This window comes from Phyllostomus hastatus, unplaced genomic scaffold, assembly GCF_019186645.2.
Source record: "Phyllostomus hastatus isolate PE091 unplaced genomic scaffold, TTU_PhHast_1.1 phas_contig_210, whole genome shotgun sequence".
NCBI classification, from domain to species: Eukaryota; Metazoa; Chordata; class Mammalia; order Chiroptera; family Phyllostomidae; genus Phyllostomus; species Phyllostomus hastatus.
In genome coordinates, this window is record NW_025333737.1 from 19,309,467 (window position 1) to 19,330,523 (window position 21,057).

The following is a 21,057-nucleotide window of genomic DNA, read 5'->3' on the forward strand; positions in this document are numbered from 1 at the left end:
ATTTTGAAGAGAGAGATTACAGAGCATCACCTTCCATAGTCAGTTATATGCACGTCTTCCTCTTTCTTTTCACTGCTCAGGCTGGTACTTAGGATTTTTTAAAGGTAGAAATAAAGGCATTCTTTCTTTGGGCCTTTGAGAAAAGCAGAAAATCTAAGATAATCCCAATGGAGAGGTAGTCTTTTGATAGAGCTGAATACTAGCTCTATTGTTGTTCAAGTGTCCTGAGCAATTGTCTTCAAGACTGTGAGTCATAGTGCACTATCTAAAGTTTCATTTAAGTGTCATGATGAATTGGCAGAAAGAGGATGGGGAGGAATGAGAAAGTGTTTGTATAACAAAGAACCATAAATCATCTCTGGTACAGTGGGCTCCCTATCACTCAGCCTGTGGGCTTGTCAGAGGAGCTGCAGGGAGGAAGAGGAGAGGGAACAGGGTCTTTCAGCTGCAAGGCTATAGCAGCCCCCGAACTGGGAAAGCCATTTATTCCCAACCAAATCCTTCCTGAGGTATCATTCACTTACTCATTTAGGAAAAAGCTACCAAATGAGTGCCGATTATGTGTAAGACACTCCTGTAGATGCTATTAGGGAAAGAAGGGAAAGGAAGGGGGCAAGTAGACCAAGATGAGTCAGATACAGTACCTGCCTTACTATTTTTTCCACAAATAGGATTTTTATTTGTCACCATTAAAAGTCCAAATTCAGCCCTGGCTGGCATAGCTCAGTGGATTGAGCATGGGCTTCAAACCAAAGTGTTGTAGGTTCGATTCCCAGTCAGGGTACATGCCTGGGTTGCAGGCCATGACCTCCAGCAACCGCACATTGTTGTTTCTCTCTCTCTTTCTCCTTCCCTTCCCTCTCTAAAAATAAATAAATAAAATCTTTTTAAAAAGTCCAAATTTAAGCAGATTCTTGGACTGGGGATTATATCCATCAGCTTGTTCAACTTCAGCATCTGTCTCACTCCTAGTAGCTTTTCAAAACTGCTACCTTCACTATTAAGCTCCATGAGTTTTCCCAATTCAAACTTGAGCTTATTCAGTATTCTAAATTTTCTCACAAAGAGATCATGGAGTGAATAAATAGATTGTCAAGCTTTTTCTATGTCTTTTCCAACACTGTTTAGAAGCAATTTATTGACCACTTTTTTCAAATCATTTGTCTGCATTTCTCGGGTCCTGTTTTCCATAATCTTTTCTGGACTTGGTGGACCTGTTGATGCTAAGCATAAAAGGTCTTTTCAAATCTGATTGTTATTTTTTTTTTGTAAAATCAACACCTAACAGATGAAGCAAATACCCATCAGTAGTCTTGATATCAACATGAGCTTCAATCACAGTCTGCCATTTGTTGACCATGGAGCACATTTTGTCCTGGGTAAGATCCACACCATGGGAATTAGTGGGGCAGCTTTTGCCCTGCACATCCTCAGTAATTAGCTTGAATTTTCTGAATGCAACTTCATCATTGTGCACATCAGCTAGTTCGCTTCAAAAACACGACCCTGAGACCATCTGATGTGATTTGGTTCCTTGAGTTCTCGTGACTAGCGTATTTCCAATATTTCTTATATTGAATGTAGCTGGTGCTTTCACATCACAACAATCTTTCTTAAAAAATGGGCCAACCATGTTCTTCTTGGCTCCCTTTTTGCTGCCTTCATAAGTCACTTGTTCTTGCTGACAACCATGGTGCAGCTTAGAGAGTTAAATGACCTGCCTCACTATTGATTAGACATGTTTATGACAAGGACTCTGCCACTTCTCCCACATAAACACTAATATGCGATTAGGATGTCCCTCATTTTATGAAACAGATGTATTTCTGAACCTTTCTGGAATTAAAGTAACTTTCCATCAAGTGATTCTCCTCTACATTCTTGGGAAGCTATCTCTGTTATTCTGGGTTGGCATTGGTTCCCTCCTTCCTGAAGCAGTCTTTGTGTATATACTGTGTGTGTGTGCACGTGTGTATGTGCATACCATAACTTCCTCAGTACGCCTTTTTGAGGCAATAGAATGGAAATTAAAAAAGCATGAGCTGTAGAGTCAAACAGGCTCAGATTAGAATCCAGCCTCACTACTTACTAGCTGTGTGTGACCTGAGTCAGTTTCTTAACCTCTGTAAGCCTCAGTTTTCTCCTCTGTAAAGTGGGGATAAAAATACTTCCAATTGGACTTACGGCAAGATGGTGGACGCACCGTACCTCCTTGCACAACCAAGATTAGAACAACAATAAAGTAGGGTCAGCATAACACACAGAACTGATAGAGGATTTATCTGAATGGAAGTTGGACAGCCAAGAAGTTGAAGTAGACCCGTTCATCCAGACTGGTAGGGGACAACGAGCCGAGCGGGCGCGGGGCTGGCGCGGGTCGGCGGCGCGCAGAGGTTGGGGAAAGTTTGGCATGGAATCGGCGCGACAGCCATCCGGGGCACAAGAATGCAGCGGTGATCCCTGAGTGCGCAAGCTGCAGCTGCCAGACCCAGTGGGGCAGCGATTGTGGACCAGGGCAGAGCTCGCAGCCCAGGATCCCAGAGAAGGGTCTGGGCCCAGGAGAACTGAACTGCGGCCATTGATTCGCCCCCACCCCTACATATAATGTCACAATCTAGTGACTGGGGCGCCCAGCCCCGGTGAACACCTAAGGCTCCGCCCCCCACCGTAACAAGAGCGACCAGACTGAAAAAAAAAAAAAAAGGAGAGACAGGGAAAGACATAAGACATGTGTACAACAGAGCAGATCAGTCCCCCAGGACTCATCCTTTTGAGTGACCAAGAAATAGCCAATCTATCAGATGCACAGTTCAAAATGCTGGTGATCAGAAAGCTCACGGAATTGGTTGACTTTTGGGCGCAATTTAGATGAAAGGATGCAGGTTACCATAAAAGAGATGCAGGAAGATACGCGGAGGAGAGCCAATAGAGAAAGGAAGGAATCTGAGTCTCAAAACAATACAATGGACCAGAAGGAAGATAGAATCAACCAAGCAGGAAAGCATGATGAAATAAGAATTCAAAAAATCGAGGAAAAGCTTAAGAGCATCCAGGACACCTTTAAACGTTCCAACATTCGAATTATAGGGGTACCAGAAGGGGAGGAGCAACAAGTGGAAAAGTTATTTGAACAAATAATAAAGGAGAACTTCCCCAATCTGGCAAAGGGAACAGTCTTCTAAGAAATCCAAGAAGCTCAGAGAGCCCCAAAGAAGTTGGACCCAAGAAGAAACACACCAAGGCACATCATAATTACATTAGCCAAGGTAAAAACGGAGGAGAGAATCCTAGAAGCAGCAAGAGATAAGGGGACAGTAACCTAGAAAGGAGTTCCCATCAGACTGTCAGCTGATTTCTCCAAAGAGACCTTACAGGCAAGAAGGGGCTGGAAAGAAATATTCCAAGTCATGAAAGACAAGGACCTACATCCCAGATTGCTCTATCCAGAAAAAGCTCTCATTTAGAATGGAAGGGAAGATAAAGTGCTTTTCAGATAAGGTCAAATTAAAGGAGTTCATCATCACCAAGCCCTTATTTTATGAAATGCTAAAGGGACTTATCTAAGAAAAGAAGATAAAGAAAAGACATGTATAGTAAAATGACAGCAAACTCACAATTATTAACAACCACACCTAAAGCAAAACCAAAAGAAACTAAGTAAACAACTAGAACAGGAACAGAACCATAGAAATGGAGGGCTAGCAGCAGGCAGGTGGGAGGAGGGGAGGGGGGGAAAAGGTATAGAGAATAAGTAGCATAGAATGTAGGTTGAAAATAGATAGGGGGAGAGCAAGAATAGTACGGGAAAGGTAGAAGCTAAAGAACTCATAAGAATGGCACATGGACGTGAACTAAAGAGGGGGAACATGGGTGGGAGAGGGGGTACAGGGTGGAGGAGAGGGAAGGGGGAAATGGGACAAATGTAATAGCATAATCAATAAAATATATTAAAAAATAAATAAAACTTTTTCTGGATTGAAAAAAAATAGTTCCAATTTATTAGAAACTTGTGAGGCTTAAATGAGATAAGCTATGTCAGCATTTAGAAAAATGCCTGGAATATAGTTAACATGCAGGACTAGTTAATCACTCCTCTTAGGCACTTTACAGATGAGTATTTTACAGGGCAGGAAACTGAAGCTCACCTGTAAAATGTCTAAAGATTAGCTTAGGTACATTATAACTTGGATGAAGTACGGTACTGCAGTTAAGAACTCTGGAGTTATGCATACCTCATACATGTTCCTTTCCTGCCATTCATTATTTATATATCCCTGAACAAATAATTTAATTTCTCTTAACCTCCATTTCTTATTTGTAATATGGAGATGATAATTAATGATAACATCTACCTCACTGCTTATCATGAGCATTAAATGAGGTGCAGTGTGTAAAGCACTTGGCTCCTGGAATGCACCCAGAACGCTGGAAGCCACTCTAACTGCCCACAGTTGCTCAGTCGACGAGAGGCAGGACCTCGATTGAAATGCAGGGGTCTGACTCCGAGCACTTGCCCTTTTCTAATAAATTCACCACCCGTTCCCTTGCTCTCTGAGCTAAAATTCTAAAGAATTAGCAGAGGCAATCAATAGTTGGAAGGCTTTTCTCAAGTCTGTTAGTATTAGTTTATGTTTGTCTTTTGATGATGGCTTTATAGTTTTTCACAAATATGTACTTGCACACCCATAATCTTGAACTAGCCTTTCCCCTCTCAATCAAAATATACTCCCCCCACCAATTTCAGAGAGAAACAGCCAAAATGTCAAAGGAACATGCTCCTGCCTTGACCCACACGGACTTTTCAAAACACGTGCCTTTGAAAGAAGTCGTCATCCCAGAGAAAGCATTACAGACTTCTTTGCAGTGAGGATTAGGACTAACACTCAAGTTTGTGGAGTGAAATGCAAGTGAAAGGGAAAGGTAAGAGCTTGTCTTCTTCTCCCAGCAAGACATGCCTTGGAATACTGACCCTCCCCATCCCCAGGAGGGAAGAGACCAGCCGTGGGGTCAAGGAGTGGTGACCAGGTTAGCAACAAGGGCAACAGAGGGAGCAGACAAAAGAACAGAAAGTGGAAGCGGCTGGCTGAATGCCTGAGCATGTTTCTTTGCTGAAAGAGAATGGTGGGACAACGATGCAAACTGAGAGAGAGGAGGGTGGAGGGGGAAGAGGACAGCTAATGGATGGGGTGGCCCAGCAGGGGTCAGAGGTCATCAGGGCACTCAGTAAACTAATTGGCCACTCTGTGCATATTCACTTTCTGCTTCCAGCCTACAGCTGGGCCTTGAGAGAAAGCTCTGGGGTTGAAGCTGCCTTTATTTATTTAATCCCTGAGATTGGAAGCCAGTGGTGGAAGGCAACTGAAACTGAGAAGTGAGACGAGTACTCTCTCCTTCTCCTGAAACAGCTGACCAGGGGCAACCTTCTGCAAAGGAAAATGCTAAAGATTCCATTTCATTCATTCATTCATTCATTCATGCATTTCATCATCATTCCCATCATCATCATCACCATCTCTGTATGTTAATTGGATGGCCTAGAAAATGTTACGTGAGGCACATTCTAGATGAGAAAAGATTATAGACATGTAGATGTCTATAGTTTGGAACATGTAGATTATCAGAGTTAGGCCTAGGCTTTGGGCATCATCGAATCTACCTCTCTTGTCTCATACTAAATGCAATGAAGAAAACAATTTGCTCAAACCCACAGAGAAAGTAGCAGACAAGGGAGCAGAGTTTAGGTCTTCTCACCTGCAATTCAGAGATGTTTCCATTACATTCTTCCCAGAAACATACTAGCTTTAAAAACATGTGCAGACTGCTGTGGGTAACAGCTCAGCCTCTGGGTCAGACAGCTGGGCGAGAATGTGGGCTACCAGCTCTAGGCCTTAAGATGGTAAATCTTTCAAAGTGAATCTTTCTCTGCTTATCTGTAGAAAAACAGGGTTATTACGTGGATGAAATGAGGTAAGTGCATGGAAATTGAGCATATGCTTCAACAAATTTTAACTACTGCTATTACTGTTGCTATACCTTTAGAGCCCAGTGTAGACTGTGTTCATGATGATAAACATGTAAGGATGAATGTCAACTCTGTCCTCCCCTATAATCTCTGTGGGCAACCCATTCCAAGATAAAAACTCTCACTCCCCCTCAGGTAAGAGGACTGTGAAGATAGAAGGGAAATGGTGGAACTCTGTGTGAACTTTCCACAGACGTGGCTGTCCGCATTTGGAATGAGCCAAGGGCTTCACCAGTGCCGGGCGCATCATTAACACTCGGAAAGTTAGTCGTCGTTGTTGTTTGGTATTATTTCTGGGAAGGAGGGAGCTCTTTGTTACTGCAGAGATTCGAGCGTAAGACTGGCTTACTTGTTGTAAAGGAGATTCATGGATCAGATGGAGGTTGGCCAAGATGAGGTCTGAGTTCTGTGAATTTTCTTTTTAATGTTTGTGTAGCTGAATAGAACCCATTTGTCTTGCTCTTCCCAGAGTTCTGAAACAGCTCATCACTCTGGTGCTGTTTTATGTGGACTCCGGAGCAGATAAAAAGATGAAAATTCAAAAGAAACATAATTATTTATGAACACTGGCTCTCCTTTCCCACAACAGGGCTTTACTTATGAACCCCATCGGGTCACAGAGTGGATACTATACACTTTTACCCCAAATTTAATTTTGAAGCTTCCTTCCATCACCTATTCTTCCCACTTCATCCATTCATTCATTCATTTATTATTGAAGTTTAATTTACAAACGACCAAATGACACATCTTAAGCGCTCAGTTCAACGAGTTTTGGTAATTGGATACACCCATGTAGTATCCACTGAAAACAAGACACAGAAGTTTATCACCCCAGAAAGTTCCCTCTTGCTCTTTTTCATTCAGTCCCTCAATCTAGGCAAGTCTGGCTCTGTTACCCTAGATTTGTTTTAGATTTCACACAATTTTGTATCAGGCTCCTTCTGTTAAACATGTTTTTTGGAATTCATCCACATTGTTTATGTGTCAAAAGTTCATTCCTTTTTACTGAATACTACTCCAGTGTATGAATGTACTATAACTTATCCATTTTCCCCTGATGGATATTTGATTTTTTTTTCAGTTTTGGGGTATTATGATTATCCTCATATATTTTTCTGAGCCCCACTGCATTTACATTTTAATTATAAAACATAGAACAGCTCAGAGAATAATACAGGTATTCATGTACCACTACCCATATTTAATAAAAGTTAACATTTTGCCATATTCTGTTTTTTAAAAAAACAATTACAGGTTTAGTTGAAACCCACCTTGTATTTCTCCCTACTCCTGTTCCTTTCTTGTACTTCAGAAGTAACCACTTTGCTGAAGTTGGTTTGAACCCATTCTGTGTTTTTTCATGTTTAATAACGTATAAGATGGATGGATCTGTCTTTATGTAATATGCTGGATGCTTGGTGGGCCCTTTCCCCCTGGAAGTTATCTTATTTTGAGAAGTTTCTCTTGGATTATTTATCTGAGAATTTCCTCTCTTCAGTTTCCTCTGCTCTCTCTTTCTGAAACTTCTAAATTTAGATATTGGACCTCCTGGATTGGTACTCTTATTTTATTTTCTGTCCTATGCTTTTTTCTCTTTGTCTTTTTTTTTGCAATTTTTAAAAGAAAATTCTCACCTGAGGATATGATTACTGATTTTAAAGAGAGAGGGAAGGAGGGAGAGAAAGAGAAACGTTGATGTGAGAAAGAAACATCGATCGTTTTGCCTCCTGTATATGCCCTGACTGGGGATGGAGCTGGCAATCTAGGTATGTGCCCTGACTGTGAATCAAACCACAATCTTTTTTTTTTTTTGGGGGGGGGGCGCGGTATATGAAATGACACTCTAACCAACTCAGCCACCTGGCCAGGATGATTCCTCTTATTAGAATCACCAAGAATGTTACTTTCTTAGGGCAGAATCTTCCAGTAGGTTTTAGTTCCTTTACAGATGAAGAAATGTAGGATCCGAATGTTAAATAATGTCCTCAGGTTGACGTAGGGAGTAAGAGGCAGAACTGGAAGGCGAACACGGCTCTGGCTGACTTTGGGCCCACACACCTCCCCCGCCCTACACTGCGTCTGTGGCGGGGGCTCTACCTCCAGAAAGAGCTGTGCTGGATGCACTCCATGTCCTCTTCTGCACGGGACAGAGGTTGTGCAAGGGCCACTCACCAGGGAATAAGCATCATCTTCATAGATATTACCAAAAAATCTTGTTAAAGGCCAAAATGGGTGCTGGGTGCTATAACCTGGAATCGATTTTCAAGCCTCAAAGTGAGGGCGTCTGAAAGTAGGAGTAAGTCATCATTGATTTGGGAAGTTAGCCAAAGGGTAAGTCTTAAGACAGGTTTCTTCATCTTGTGCTCGGACTGGCTGATTTCATTTACTGCTTCTTGTACAGCATTTATACACCAGATCAAACATAAAAATGTGTTTTCAGAATATAAGTCAAGGGCATAGTTCCTACAGAATCTGGGATCACTGGGATGTGCACACATGCGTGTACGGCCACACACACATACATCTGGCATGGCAAGTACACACACCACACTGCCACATTCTGTGATGAGCAAGCAGTCCCTAGAAGCAAGGATGCCTCCAGGGGAGCAGCAAGGATATGGGCCACTTACAGCCTGCGGGGTTAGGGGGAGCCTGTCCCCCTTGAACTGAGTCCTGGTGGGGCATTCTTTCCAGAGATGCACCCAGGGGCCTGGGGACATAGTTCCATCAGGTCTGCCCAGCACATGGCCTGGTCTTGGGCTGGCGAGGAAGGCTGGCAGAAATGCCTACCTCACAGGCCCTAGGCAGAGTCCTGTGCTCTGTTTGGGTCCCTGGCCAGCAGTCCTCTGTCAGGGATGCTTTCTTAGGTCAAAGGGAAAGCATTGTTGCTGCTCTGTGGCCAAGCAAACAAGCAGCTGGCTTTGAAGTCCCAGGGGGATTTGCTCAGGCTGGAGTTGGGAGGCTGGGGAGAGGCCTGCAAGCCTCCCCCAAGCCTGGCTGTGTTTGTTAACTGGGCCAATCAGCCCGGTCCTGGGGTGTTTGATGTCTCCAGAGAAGCGGGAGGAGGGAGGCAGGCTGTGGGGGCTTTTGAGGGACATCTTTCAACTCTGGCTGAGCCCGCAGTCCCACCTAGGAGCAGAGTGCAGACCAGGCTGAGTCCAGAAAAGCCTGGGACAGGGATGCAGTGGAAGGAAACACCTAGTGCCCTCCCTTCAAGGTGGCCTCCTGGGGTGTGGTCCAGGGCAAACTTCAGGTGTGCTATTTCCCTTGGGCACCTGTTTTTATCAGGTGACATCAGGTAAGAATAGATGTCAAGGGAAGACTGGAAGGCGGGGAGAGGCATCCAAAGGTGGCACTGGTGCCTTTAGCAGCCGTGGGCCTGAGGTTCCCACTTGCAGAGTTCCTCCTTCCCTCCTCATGCTCCACCAGCTGCCCCCTGGCTCCCCTGCCCCCTGCCTCCTGCACCCACCTGCCCTCCCCTCCCACCCAGCAGCAAAGCAGTTTGCCTTTCTCCAGGGACAGCTCTGCTGTGTGTCTGAGTCGGAAGCTACAGGTAGACCAGAGATACTGCTCCCTTCCCCCAAGCAGTAAAATGTACTGGGTGGGGAACACTGAGGGTCAGGGAGAAACTTCTAGAGAACAGAAGCCTGGGTAAGACAATGCTTCCCACTGGGCTAGCTCTCTGGGCTTGCCTCAGGATGTCACTGCATTCCAAAGCATGTTCGTGACCTTTCGGGCCTGGCCATAGGGAATTAGGTAGGAAATAAAGCATTATAATTAACCGGTTCAATGTCCCATACAATATTAGCCGTGAACAGCTCCACATGCCTCTCTTCACGCCCCCTCATTCCTAAACTCCTTATCTGCTACAACCAAGTGTATGCATTTCTATTAGGTTTCACCCCCTCCAGCACTGTTCTCTAGTCCGTCCCGACCTGCCCACCCCCCTATCCCTGACATGTTGCGATTGAGAAAGAGCCTAGTTACGATAAGACCTTGAAATAGGGAGTTATAAATCCTTCCAGGACAGCCGCTCTATCTCAGTGCTAATGCTTGTGGTGCCACCAAAAGGAGACTCACCTGGTTGTGACCCATCCCCTCTTATTCCTTGGAGTTCACTGCTCCTCCTCTGCAAACATGGGACAATGGGCAAATGGAGTTACCTGTCTCAACAGGTGCTAGCCTGGCCTCACTTTCCTACAGGGTGATAGGGAGGTCACCCTTCCGCCCACCCGCTCTGGACATTCCTGTGATTGTAAAACCACCCCCACCCCATTGAAGCTGATCCTCCTGTTGGTCCCCCATGACTTCAGCTGTGGGAGGCTGAGCTCACCTCAATGGCTTTAGAAGGCCTTACTTTATCTACTGAGTCCCCTGGCTATCAGGCAGGCATCACCTGCATTGTCTGGGAGGGCCCTGGTGCCGCCTCTGAGCTTTCCTCTGTCATGCAATGGGTACGTTCCATACTAACCTTCCCTACTAAGCACGAGCCCCTTGAGGGAAGAGTTTGTTTCTTATTCTTCATTGAACCCCTCTGCCTAGCAGACTGCACAGAACATAAATATTTAGCAAACGACTTATGTGAATGCTGGCATACTCATCCCTGGAAAGTATTTTTAGGGGTGTCCTCTGTGCAATGATTCTGCTAAGTGGTAGGAGGTACAAAGGTGAATTAATTAGACATCGCTCCTACTCTCAGGGGCTTACATTGGCGTCAGGGAGACCAGAGAAGCTGCATTTGTCAGGACATCAGAGGAAGCACTGGTCAGAGTAAACTTACTGCATATATGCCCAGAGCCAGACAGTCATTCACTGCTCATCTCTGGGTGTTCCAGAGTAGAGCTGTTAACTTGCCCTATGTGGCTCAGTGGCCTGGTCTCCAAAGTATGAATAAAAGTAAATATATATATATATATATATATATATATATATATATATATATATAGTCTCTACTTGGAAAGAATTTCCCAACCCTTTGGCCTTGGAAACAGCCTTGGGGGTCAAGTAAAAATTGCCACCACTGCTTCCCAAGTGGAACTGCACTTGTTAGCAGTGTCCATGCTGTTTGGTTGGGTTGCCTGTGGATTTGAGTCCAGAGCTGCTACTGCCCTCAAGAGAGATAGAGGCATTTCCTGCCTGGTGTGGCTCGGTAGATTGAGTACCAGCCTGCAAACTAAAGGGTCGCTGGTTCGATTCCCAGTCAGGGCACATGCCTGGGTTGCAGGCTAGGCTCCCAGTAGGGGGTGCTTGAGAGGCAACCACACATTGATATTTGTCTTTTTCCATCCTTTCTCCTCTGTCTAAAAATAAATAAAATCTTTAAAAAGAAATGGGGGGAATCTGTCTCAAGCTCAGTTCATCCCAACACACCTTCACTGAGTGCCTCATCTGTGCTGAGTATTGCGCTGACCATCAGGAATAGAGAAAATTATAACAGGGCCACAGGTCTTTCTCTAGGATGGGGCACTTACATCTCAGAGTACCTGGGAGAAGGACAGCAAGTTGATCTCTTGGGGTCCCAGGGTCAGCCCACATGATGGAGGGGCTGCTGCTTTCTAGATGAGACCAATGCCATGGTCTCATCAAGAGGGCCTTCACTGCACGGACAAGGTCTAGCAGCATGCATGGCCAATGGGGGCACTGTCAATGGTGACCTTTTTCTGCATGGCTCTTTTAAGTGAGCACTTCTGAGACTTTTCTACTGAAGTACCATTCAGAGTTGTCAAGGGGCCTAGGATTTTAGATCACTGCAAACAGGAAATTTCTTTGAAACCCCATATTTTATCTTAAAAATGCTTGTAAATTTTGTATTTTCTACCATGATCTATTGATTTGCTTTCATATAAAAAGACAGTTAGAATTACTTGTCTCTAAATAAAATTGATGCTCCAGGAGTAAAATTTCTCCTGTGGCTTCTTATAGTCCTGGTTCACTGTCCTATGGCTTTGAGAAGCATGCCTTTTAGGACATCAGACCCAATACATGTACCACGCTCGGGGGTACCACCTCAAAGGAGGCTTCTAACACATTTGCATGGAAAACATCCTTAATCCCAAAACACTCTGTTGGGTCTGTCCTAGGCTGCCCTGGCCACACCCTTTTCTAGTCTGAGCCCAGGGACCATCGCTGCACGTCTGGGCTGATCCTGGCCCCTCCAGCAAGATTTGGATATCAGATGGCCAGTAACACTATTTCCCAAACCCCCGGGGGCAGTGGCTCTAGGCACTTCGCCGTCTCCTTCACAGGGAAGGGGCCTGGAAAGCGGCTGCAATGAGCCTGAAATCCTGAGGGCAGTTGAAAGCAACGAATAGAGTGGGTGCTGACTGAACTAGTTGTCTAAAGTGTCCTTGGCTAAGTTTTGTCCTTGCAAATGGTCTCCAGGGAAGCCAATAACACAAGCTTAGATGGGGCAAGCCCAGGGCCTTTTGCCACTTACTGCTCCTGCCCTTTTATCTTCTGCCCAAAAGCCTAACTACAGAGTTAGTAGGTCCTGAACTAAGTTTGGGGGCCATGGTGAATTGCCTGCAACAACTCACAGAAAGGTGGGAAAAAAAAACCAAACCCAACAACCATAAAATTAGAGTCCTCTCCAAGTTCCCCTTACCTGCCCAACTGCCCCCAGAGACGATGCATCAAACCTTAAATGTGCAAACACACTCGAGAATGAGGAGATTTAGGGTTTCAATGAATTCCCACATTCAAGCTGTGACATTAATCAGCATGATTCTTTCTCACTTCACAGATACAGAACCTAAGACCTTAGGTGAAGCAGCCCACTGAAGCTCACCTGGGCAGGAAGGGACTGAGGTGGGGTTTACAGAGGAGGTGGGGAAGAGTAGGGCCGGGGGTGTGACTTGATTCTGCTGAACGGTGCCAGGCTGGAGGCCTCCAGTCACTCGCCAGACAGACCCCCACGGTTCTGGAGACTCTGGCCACCGCCCTTTGTCTTCCCTCCTCATGATGTGTGCAGATCTGATGGCTCTCGTGTTAGGAAGTCTGGACTCTAGAACTCAGCTAAGAGCTGGTGGGACAATGGAAACGTGGGCTTTGGAATGCATCCAAACAACCCACAGCCCTGCCCCCTCCTCTTCAAAGACTGACCAGTGACCCCTAAACCACTGACTGGATTGCTCCTAAGAAACTTAGCACGGCTTTGGCAACTGCCTGACAAAGGAGTGTCACCCTTTTCTACCCTGCACCTTTGGAGTACCTTCATCTGTGGCTATACTGCAAAATAAAGGAAAATTCAGCCCAATTTGGAATAAATTATACAGCTAACTATGTTTACAGTCACCTTCCTATGACATTAAGGCCTCCAGGAGGGTCACTGACAAGTCTGTGAGGTCTGCTGATTCCATTGCAAGTGAGGAATGTGTTTATTCCTCCAAGGAGCAAAGATCCCCATTCAAAGTGACGTTGCCACATTGTGTAACCAGGAACACGGGTTGTTGCTGATATAAACAAGTGGCCAAGGCCAGACCTGCCAGGAGCCTGCTCTCCTTTTCCCAGAGGTGTTTCTTATGAATGGTTGTGCCCAGTGAAGCAATTTCCTGCCCTGTAAACTTCTGCCCAGCAAACCACATCTCCTATCCAGTGCTGCCTGGCTCTGGGTCGTAAAACAATGCTCCAAAGCCCAATCAGAGCCCAATCAAGAGTCCTTGAGTAACAGGAAAATTACCTTCCACCTGCAGACGGATGTAATGACACTTTGCAAACTAGTGGCTTTGCAGTTTGTGAACGTAAACATCACATGCCTCACTCCACGCCTTACTCTTGCTCATCTGAGGTGTGGGGGCCACGTACTTGCTTCTCAGGCCCTGGTCCACTCCTTGGAGGCACTGGCTGGCTGGCTGGCTAGTGACCCGTTACCTTGACCTGAGGACCCTGTAGCCTGGAGAACATATTTCACTGTGTCAGATCACGATTTACAGAGCCAGGGTGAAGGAAGGTCAGGCAAGGTCTTGGGCATGCAGAAGACAGCAAGACGTGGGCCGAAACACTACCAGGAGTGCACTGATTTGGACCCTCACTTTGCATTTTGTGGCCCTTCAGCCTAAAATGTCTCCTCATCTGCTTGTCAAACTGCCATTCATTCTTCATGATGGAGTTCAAATGGCTTCCAAGAAAACTGCTGATTTCTACCCAAATAGAATTTCCTCTATTGTCCTACCACTCTACCTTCTGACACCTACACACTGCACTGCAATCACTTATTTTTTAAAAGATTTTTATATATTTTTTTTAGAGAGAGGGGAAGGGAGTGAGAAAGAGAGAAACATCGATGTGTGAGAGAAACATCGATCAGTTGCCTCTCACATGAGCCTGTGAGACTGGGGACTAGGCCCTCAACCCAGGCATGTGGCCTAACTGGGCACCGAACTGGCGATCTTTCACCTCGAGGGACAACTTGTGGGATGACACTCGGCCAACTGACCCAGGCTGCTCATGGCTGCAGTGCAATCACTTATTAATTTATCTATCTCCCCAGCCAGGTCTGGGACCTCCTGCAGGGCATCTAAATCCCCAGCACCCGTACAATGTGGGCCTCAAAGTCTGTGCACAAAACAGGTTTCTTGAATGAATGAGTAAATGGGCATCTATTATGTGTCTTAGATGCTTTGCAGTTTGAAAATGCAGAAAAAGTACAGTCAAAGGAATGAAGACATGGGTCAGGCTGGCAAAGAGAAGCATAACCTAGGGTTTCTTGTTCTTGAGAAGTTTGCAATCTGGTCATCTTTCTGTGGGTGGTGGGAATATTTGCAGATGAGGTATAGAGATCAAACCCACAAGTATATGGAAGTGGGTTTTTTTGTAGTTGTTGCTATTCTTTATTGAGTGGCAACTCAGAAGCCAGAATGGGTTCTGAGCTGGTCTATCTAATCCTTGTACTACACTAGCCATAAAGCATTATGTAGGATCTCCATTTTTCTCTCTTCCCTTTCTCCTTATCCATATTCATAAAGGGGAAATACATAATAAACAATGACTTCTTCCTTCTTTTGAAGCTTGGGAGGCCCCAGAGAGTGGTGGTGGTGTTAGGTGTGCATTTCCAGAGATGAAACTAGTAAACTCCATGACATACATACACACATTCATTCAAAAAAGAATATTAACCGAGTGCCTAATATGTGCCAGGTACTAGGTGCTGGAGACAAACAGTAAATGCAACATCAAGTCCCTGCTCTCCCAGAACTTACATCTAGCTGGGGGGAGACATTCGGTGACCGTGGGGGTGGGCCATCATGTTCTTCCATGTTGTAGTCCCAGAAGGACTGGGTGCTAATCACTAACACTTATTGAGCATTTTCTTATGTAGCAGGCAAAGGGCTTTATGTACCCTGTTTCTCATTTAGGAAGCACATAAGGAAACAGATTCAGAATGTTAAGTAGCTTTCCCAAGATCACACAGCTAATAAGAGGTAGAGCCAGGATTTGAACCCGGATTTGCCTGACCCCCTCAGCCGGGGCTCTTACCCACAATTCTATACAGTAGCAGTAAATATTTACTAGATGAACAAAGGGGTGGATGAATGGTTAACCCTGATGACAGCAGCAGCCTGTTGTTTTGTCTCCATGATACAAATATGAGCAACATGTTTAAGTTTTTCACGTACTGAGTCAAGCTTCTCCAAAGGGTGGCTGCAGGTGAAAGTAGATTTCATAAAGATTAAGAAACAATCATCTTTCTCGTGACCACCCATGTTTCTTATACAAGGTGAGACAATCTACTTTACAAATGTCATAATGAATTGTAATTGGAAAGGTGGTATAAAAGAAATGATCACCTTAAGTTCTGTTTTTATCATGTGTGGTAAAGTGTCCGTATTAGGCTCCATATTAGTCTCCATATGTGATGACCCTAATCCTTGGAAGCTGTAAATGTCACCTTAAAAGGAAAGAGTCTTTGTAGATGTGATTAAGGAAGATCATCCTAGATAATTCAGGTGGGCCCTAACTGTAATCACATGTGTCCTTATGAGGAGGAGGAAGAGGCAGATTTGTTAGAGAAGGGGAAGCAATGTGACCCTGGAGCCAGGGACAGGAGTGAAGTGGCCACCAGCAGAAGCTGGAGGAAGCAAGGAATAGATCCTCCTCTATAACCTCTAGGGAGACAGCCTGCCAACACCTTGGTTTTGGCCCAGTGATACTGATTTTGGACTTACAGTTTACAAATTTGTTACAGTGGCCACAGGAAATGAATATACTCTCCTAGAAAAGGAGGCAGCTTGGGGAATAGGTGTTCAACCACGAGTGCAGGTGATTCAGAAGTATACACTCTTGTATCTTTTTAGTCTGGATGCTTTAAAGAAATACAGCTTTGGAAAGCAAGGGTGTAGAGATCCCCCTACCAAAAATGAATCTACCTCCTCCTGCCCTTGTGCCCTTTCTCTGTTTTGTATTGCTTTCTAGTGCCTATCAACATTTGGCACAGTGTGTATTTGTTTAGTTATTGTTGGTTCCTTCCCTGTTGAACGTAAGCTCCACAGACAAAGTGACATTAAAAAACTGCGTTTCTCCCCATGCTAGAAGAGCATGTAGCATAAATAAACACTCACTAAACAGTTGTTGGAGGAGTGATTAAATGTCCTCTTCTTGCCACCTGGAGGTCAGAGATATGATAATAGCAGAACTCACAGCATCACATACTACCAAGATGCTTCCCTAAAGTACCACTCTAAAAAATAACTGAGATAGAATCTCAATTATGTTCAGGCAATACTCTTTCATTTTCTATAACATCAATTCTGCTTCCTACTTTGTTCAGGCTGGAAACCTTGGAATTATTTTTGATGCTTCTCTTTCTTACATTCCACATCTAAACCACCAGGAAATCCTGGTGCCCCCAAACCCTCAGAATAAAACCCAGCTGACAGCACTCCTTACAAATGGTGACAAGGCCCTATGTCATTCGTCATCATGCCCCAGCATCCTGAATGCCTTCCTGACCTACCACTCTCTCTCTCCCTCTGCTCTAGCTACTCTAGTCTCCCTGCTTTTCTGTTCCTGCCATGGGGCCTCTGTACTGGCCATTCCTTCTGCCTAGGATGCTCTCCTCCCAAGTGTCCACATGACTCATTCCCTTAGCAACCTCAGGGATCTTGGATGTCTTTTTCTCAGGAGCCTTCCTTGGCTACCCACTTTCAAATGATTAACCCCACCACCAGCAGCCTCTTTCCACACACATGCACACACATACACAATTTATTGCCTTTCTCCCTCACAGTCATTGCAGCTGACTGGCCTGAGTAAATCCCTCCCATTGATCTGCCAACAGCAGCCAAGGCTCAACTACAAGAAGACAGTGTACTCAGTCAACATGGAGGGTACACCTCGAGTACCCAACCTGGGTGACACGGGAGACTGTGCCACTGGACGCTACAGGACACCTGCTATATCAGGCCACACTACCAAGATACAGAGTCAAAGCAACTCTACATAATACATAGAAACAAACACGGGGAGACTGCCAAAATGAGGAGACAAAGAAACATGGCCCAAATGAAAGAACAGATCAAAACTCCAGAAAAAGAGCTACACAAAATGGAGATAAGCAATCAGATGCAGAGTTCAAAACACTGGTTATAAGGATGCATGAGGAACTTAGTGAAGACCTTAGCAGCATAAGAAATATCCAGTTGGAAATGAAGGATACACTTTATTTTAATACACTTAAAATAAAGAACAATTTATAGGGAAACAACAGTAGAGTGGGTGAAGCTGAGAATCAAATTAGTGATATGGAACATAAAAAGCAAAAAACAACCCAACAGAACAATAAGAAGAAAAAAGAATTTTAAAAAATGAGGATAGTATAAGCAGCCTCTGGGACAACTTCAAGAGTTCCAACATTCGTGTCACAGGGGTGCCAGAAGACAAAGAGAAAGATCAAGTTATTGGAAGCCTATTTGAAAAAATAATGAAAGAAAACTTCCCCAAACTTTCCTTTGGTGAAGGAAATAGACATGCATGTTCAGGAAGCACAGAGAGTCCCAAACAAGATGGATGCAAAGAGGCACACTCCAAGACACATCGTAATTAAACTGCCAAATGTTAAAGATAAAAAGAGAATCTTAAATGAATCAAGAGAAAAGAAGTTAGTTCCCCTCCAGGGGAGTTCCTGCAAGACTGTCAGCTGATTTCTCAACAGAAACTTTGCAGACTGGAAGGGATTGGCAAGAAATATTTTAAGTCATGAAAAGCAGGCACCTATAGCCAAGATTGCTCTACTCAGCAAAGCTTTCATTTAGGATTGAAGGGCAGATAAAGAGCTTCCCAGACAAGAAAAAAACTAAAGGAGTTCATCATCACCAAGCCATTACTATATGAAATGTTAAAGGGACTTATTTAAGAAAAAGATCAAAACTATGAACAATATCCATGGCTGGGGTGGCTCAGTGGATTGAGTGTCAGCCTGTGAACCAAAGAGTCACCAGTTCAATTCCCAGTCAGGGCACAGGCCTGGGTTATGGGCCAGGTCCCCCAGTTGTGGGTGTGCGAGAGGCAACCACACATTGATGTTTCTCTCCCTCTCTTTCTCCCTCCTTTCCCTGCTCTCTCTAAAAAATAAAATCTTTAAAGAAAACTATGAACGGTAAAATGGCAAAAAACACATATCTATCAACAATTGAATATGGAAATAACAAACTAAGTAAACAAGAAGAACAGAGACAGAATCATGGATACGTAGAGCATTTTGATGGTTGCCAGATGAAAGAGGAGTGTGGGGAAATGGGTAAAGAGGTGAGGGGATTAAGAAGTACAAACAGGTAGTTACAGAACAGCCATGGGGATGTAAAGTACAGTATAAATTCTTCAGAGTAGCCAAAGCACTTATACGTATGACTCTTGGACATGAACAATGGTGGGGGAATTGCCTGAGGGAGTGGGGGTGCTGGGTGGAGGGGGACAAAGGGGGAAAAATCAGGACAACTATAATAGCACAATCAATATAATTTTAAAAAGACATACAGAAGGTCTTATAATAACTCAGGAAATCAGGCCTGCTTTCCATAGTGTGGAATTATTTTTGTCTTTTAAAAAATTAGCTTTTTTCTTAAGCTTCAGTTGTTGATAATGGTGAGTTTGTTGTCATTTTACTGTACGACCCATGGACATGAACTAAGGTGGGGGAAAATGCTGGTGGGGGTACAGGGCAGAGGGGAATGAAGGGGAGAAAAATGGGATAACTGTAATAGCATAGTCAATAAAATATACTTGCAAAATAAAATAAAAAATTAGCTTTATCTTTTTTATCCTTTTCATAATTAATTGGGAGTAATTTAATATAATTGGCTTATTAAACATGTCTGGACAATAGAACACAGGAAAGAAATCTACCTTTTGGGAACATAATAGTACATATCTGGTAAAAGAAAATTAAATATGTGGAAATGGTGAAGAAATATCTTGTATTTATTGATATTGCGTGATCTGTTAGCATGAACACACATATGTAGGAAACCTGCTTTGGTGGTTCCTGCTTTTCATGTTGTCCCTCTCATGTCTGCTCTGCTCTTTCTCCCCTAGTGTTTCCTCGATGTTCCTGCACATAGCACTTTACCCGCACCCAGGAAAGAGTGGTCATCAGGTGCGTGTGGAGTTCTGCACATTCCAAAGATTCATTTATCAAATATACAGTCATGGTATAAATCTTGGCTGACAATCTAGTATTTGCCTAGCCAGAATGACCTGAGAGAGAGAGAGAGAGGTAGAAAGACAGAGAAGAGGTTGGGAGAGATAGATGATAGATAGAGAGAGAGATAGATAGATAGATAATAGATGAATATTCAGCCTGTTTAACGTAATTGGGACATGTTGGAAGTGTTAAGACATGGACATGACGTATGCCATTGTGGGGTTGATTATTGACGATCTCTTATTTTCCAGAGCAGATTTCAATGGTGTTTGTTTGAATCAATTCCTCATTCAAAGGTGACACATTTGCCCTGATTTCCCTTGTGAAGAAGTTCACTCTTGCCTCTGTCCCCCTGACCCACTCCTTTCCTTGCTTCCTGCACTCCTCCTCCATGACCCCCTTCCACCCGCCTTTAGGAGCACACAGCCCCCTCTAGCCCCAGCCCCTTGGCTCTCTGTGGCCCCCGTGCTCATTGCAAAATCACCACATTCTACCTTCTTCTTTCTCTAAGGGGACAAAGCTTTACTCTGTCCTCAGACTTCCTTTTCCTGACTCATTTTTGGTTCACTCCTGGATTTGCTACACCCACAGAAATGAACAAAATCATTTAACCAATTATTGGCAGTTTTCTTTACCAAGCATGAAATTTGTGATGTGGTTACATGGAAATATCAACCAGATCTAGAAGACTACATGAGAAGACCTTCTGGTATGAAGACTATGAACACCAGCACTCAATAACACACAAGGCAGACTGCTAAGCACTTAACATGTATTAACTCACTCCTCAAACAACCTTATACAGTAGGTGCTATATTATCACCCAATTTTATGCAGGAGGACAATGAGTACAGGCTTAGGAGGTGGGTGCAGAGATTCTAATCAAGTCATTCTGGCTCCAAAATGAGTATCAAAGACCTGCCCCAACTGGAGGTCAAGAGCTCACATTCCCTGGCTGTCTGCATTGTGTTTTTATCCACCTGAATTCAGCAGCTAATACTCCGGTTATCTCTGCCTTGTGGGAGAATAATCCACTGTTTGGCATAGACAAGTTTAATCCACTTTATGGCAGGTTTTCATTCCTAGTTTTATTTCTTATCCATGGATGTTAAAATGAGATCAACCTTCCCTAGAGCTCACCCTAGAGAGAACCGGTCGTGGTATAAATGGAACCATCTGTCTGTTAACTTGGACTCAGGGTATGAAGACAGACCCTGGAAATGTTGGTCCATAGGTGCTAGAGGAAGGTATTGGGGGGCGGGGCGTTAGTTGCGAATGAAGTCTTCAGAGTGGGTAATTCCCACCTGGACCCAGTCACAGTGGGCCTCCTTGCCCCTTTTAGAGCCAGTGGAGGGAGGCCCCTGTTTTATTTATTTTTCTTCCAATTACAGTTGAT

General features: G+C 44.3%; 1 pseudogene; it reads right to left on the reverse strand.

Annotated features, from left to right (window-relative positions):
- Positions 1 to 382: 382 nt before the first annotated feature.
- Positions 383 to 10,120, reverse strand: LOC123816877 (annotated as a pseudogene).
- Between the last annotated feature and the right edge of the window lie 10,937 nt (positions 10,121 to 21,057).